This window comes from Phodopus roborovskii, unplaced genomic scaffold (genome assembly GCF_943737965.1).
Source record: "Phodopus roborovskii unplaced genomic scaffold, PHOROB, whole genome shotgun sequence".
Classification (NCBI taxonomy): Eukaryota; Metazoa; Chordata; class Mammalia; order Rodentia; family Cricetidae; genus Phodopus; species Phodopus roborovskii.
This window is the reverse complement of record NW_026126433.1, coordinates 36,761,171-36,764,883: the sequence shown is the minus strand read 5'-3', so window position 1 is coordinate 36,764,883 and position 3,713 is coordinate 36,761,171. Positions and strand designations below refer to the sequence as shown.

The 3,713-nt window shown below is 50.3% G+C and overlaps 2 non-coding genes across 2 annotated transcripts; one reads left to right on the top strand and one right to left on the bottom strand.

Moving 5' to 3' along the window:
• Nucleotides 1–2,312: 2,312 nt before the first annotated feature.
• Nucleotides 2,313–2,384, top strand: Trnap-cgg (transfer RNA proline (anticodon CGG)). The gene has a single exon. It is a non-coding gene; the product is annotated as a tRNA-Pro (tRNA).
• A 575-nt stretch (nt 2,385–2,959) lies between these two features.
• Nucleotides 2,960–3,031, bottom strand: Trnap-agg (transfer RNA proline (anticodon AGG)). The gene has a single exon. It is a non-coding gene; the product is annotated as a tRNA-Pro (tRNA).
• Nucleotides 3,032–3,713: the final 682 nt, after the last annotated feature.

Here is a 3,713-nt window from a genome sequence, read left to right as displayed (position 1 = left end):
CAGCTCACGACCTTCTGACCTTTAAGGCACTGTGGACATATGGTGCACACACAAACATAAAGAAGGATTTAAAAAAAAAAATATCGCTTATCTTAATTTTTCTCAGTGCATGTTTGTTTTGTTCTGAAACAGATTCTCCAATGTCCCAGGCTGGCCAACTCAGTCCCTTGAACTTCTAACCCTCCTGTCTCCAATTCCTGAATGCTAGGATGCAGGCATCCATCATCACTCATGTTTTATAAGGTGCTGAGCATCAAACTGAGGGCTTTACACATATTAACCTGCACTCTACCAGCTGAGCTGAGACCCGAAACATGAATCTTAAACGTTGTGGGGGTGGGGCTGGTAAAGAAGGGAGAAGTCTCCTCAACACAGAGGGATTGCAGGATCTCCTGTGGGGAGTACAGATGCCCACTGGACACCTGTTCTCTCTCTCCCTCTCCCTCTCTCTCTTTCTCCCTGTCTCATTTCTTTTAATTTAGTGGGTGGGCACGCATGTGGAGGTCAGAAGATAACTTCCAGGAGTTCGGTTTCGCCTTTCACCACGTGGGTCCTGGGGATTGAATTCAGGTCATCAGACTTGGTGGCGGTGCCTTTATTTTTACAACGAAAGAGAGTGGGGAAGAGAATAGACAGCGACCTCTTAGGCTTTGGTTAAGCAGTTCAGTTAAAACAGAAATCGTTGATGTGGGACAGGACATTTCTAACAAGAATCGCCTGGCTATTTTCTTAAGAGCTCCTGAGAGACTGGACTGGTTTGTAAGACTGTTAATTAGTATTTCAATGTGATATAGACTACATATATGTATACATATATATGTATAAATTATTTTTTTTAAGATAGGGTCTCACTATGTAGCCTGTGCTGGCCTGGAACTCATACAGATCCACCTGCCTCGGCCTCTGTGGTGGCATTAATTTCTGGTCATTATGGCTTTTACAAAGAAATATTTCCAGGTATTCTTCAAGTTCCATACAAGATGTACATAAATTAACAAAATGGTTCATTTATTATTCATGAGCGTTTCCTGACACATGTTTGCATATGAATCTATATTGTTTGTTGAGTGCCAGCAAAATGATCTGTTGGTTAACGTTGATTGTTCATGGGCGGGCACATGCTTCAGACTGCATTTCCTGTCCTGTCAACTTAGTGAATTCTGGAGTAACAATGCTTTCTGAAACTGGAGCTCATGCAGCAGGGGCTAGCCTTGAACACAAGGACTTGACATACCGAGAAGTTTAGTAGCATTAAGAAGTGGAAGAGGGTCGGGTGGTGGTGTCCACACCTTTAATCCCAGAGATGCGGAGGCAGGAGGATCGCCACGAGTTCGAGGCCAACCTGGTATACAGAGCAAGTTCCAGGGCAGCCTAGGGCTACATAGAGAAACCACACGTCGAAAATCAAAACAAAAGGAGAAGCGAGAGAAGGGAGGGAGGAGCAGAGAAGCAGGCACACGCCAGTGCGAGGGCAAGCATGCAGGGGTCCCCGAGGAGAAGCCTGACCAGGCTGCGGGACAAAGGCCTGAAAACATGATCCTAAGGAGGGAAGAAAGCTTAGGCAGCGAGCAATCTCTACAACCCTGCCCTAACACGATCAACACGGTGAGGCAGAAAGGTGCCCGGGAGAGAGCAGGGACGAGGGTTAGCCCAGTCTGGATTCCTGGCTGGGAAGCTAAACCGAGCAGGAGAAATTAGCTCGGCGCGCTGTGGGGCACAGCGGGGCCTGGGGCTCAGCTTGCGGGCGGGGGAGGGGCGACCCTGCCCCCACTCCATCCCCACCCCCACCCCCAGTCCCGGTCGTCCCACCTTCCAGGAGCCCGGGATCCTCCGGGACCTCCGTGCGCTCGCGCTGCAGCAGACTGACGCGGTAGCGTTGAAGGGACTGTGTCGGACAGACTGACTACCCAGTGGCGCCCGTACAAAGTGCTTGAAACGTTGGAAAGTCGGGCAAAGACCATGTTCCCCCAACTCCAGGGTTCCGTGCTGAGCCGGGCCGGGGCGCCGTCCCTTCCCTCGCCCGCGCTCCGGGCCGCGGCACCGACTCCCTCCCGTCCCGGTTCCCCTGCAGGGCTCCCTGTGACCGCGGCCGAGGACCGGGCGCCCGTGGGCGGCGGCGGCGATCGGCTCCCGAGCGGCCCTCTGGGCAGAGGCGACCCCCGCACTCGCCTCGGCCGGCGGCCGGGAAGGGGTCCCAGCCCGGTGCCCCGGAGCCCGGAGGACGGCGCACACCGAAGAGGCTTCCCGGCCGGGTCAGCGACGATGGCACGAGAGAGCTGAAGGGAGACGCCGAGAACGGCGTCACTGAGAACGGCTCGTTGGTCTAGGGGTATGATTCTCGCTTCGGGTGCGAGAGGTCCCGGGTTCAAATCCCGGACGAGCCCTGGTTTTGTTTTTGTTTTTTGTTTCCTCCCCCTTCACTCTACAGACTGGAGATTATTAAAATCGGCCTCATTTTTTTCTTTCACGTCTCACCCAAAGACCCAAGTGAGACTGTTCGGGCCCTCGGAGCTCGGCTATCCATCGACTTAATTTTCGAAGCTAAGGACCAGCTGGCCTCAATGTGAGTCAGTAGGGCCGGACACTGAAGCACACGCTCGGTGCAGAAACCTGGGTGACCCAGACGTTCCCACACGTGCCAGAGCCGTCGGGGATTGGCAGGGTGGCGTTCCAGAATCCCTGGAAGCCGTCGCCGCGCCTCAGGACACAGCAGCCCAGGCGCGGTGGTTTAAACCCGGCTGCAAGCTACCGATCACGGTCCCTGCACAGGCGCTGCGGTCGGAATAAGCTGGGAAGGGCACGGTTAGAAGACATTCACGCTACCACGTCATTCCTTCCATTGGAACTTGAATGTAAAGTGTGCTGGATTTTGTTTTGTTTTTGAAAGAAAAATTTTAGGTTTCTAATATTTTGTGCGTTTATTCAACTTTCACCCAAAAAGTTTAAGGTTGCAAAATGAGGGCTCGTCCGGGATTTGAACCCGGGACCTCTCGCACCCTAAGCGAGAATCATACCCCTAGACCAACGAGCCGGCATAGTGTCTCACCTCTTGTCATCATAAAGGTCTATTGAAATACTTAGGTTGGCGCCCCCTTATGGTCATTCCTGTGTTTGGAGTTTGTACTTAACTTTTAATTTTTCTTTTTCTCTGTTTAAAACGCAAGGGCATCATTGCTAGTGTAATACTGACCTACTATTTTGAAAACTTGAATTCTGTCTTTGTAGCTAATAAACTACAAGTGACAGTGTCCAAAAGCCAAATGCCACTTTCTGAGTTTTCAATGTTGCGTTGCGGTATTTCACACTTTCTTGCTTTGGTGAAATTGTATATTTCTTCCCATTACATATTTTACAGTACTGCTCTTCAAATCCCCACCTTTCCACCCTTGAACTTTTGCTTGAGACTGTTATGGTTTTGTTTTCAGCTGGAAAAACTATTCATATTTTGATAAGTCCCAGACTCCAACTTCCTTGGGTGTGGAAGGATCTTTTAACATATCAAAGCCAATATTTTTCTTGAACATGGTCTCACTATAGAGCCATGAGTAGCTTGGAACTCACTATGTAGACCAGGCTGGCCTTGAACTCACAGAGCCCTGCCTACTTTTGCCTCCCAACTGCTGTGATATTTATGATTTTAATTTAATTTATTTAAAAAGCATGCATCAGAGCAGGCCTGAATTACTTCCCATAATTTCTTTGGGGTGAAACAC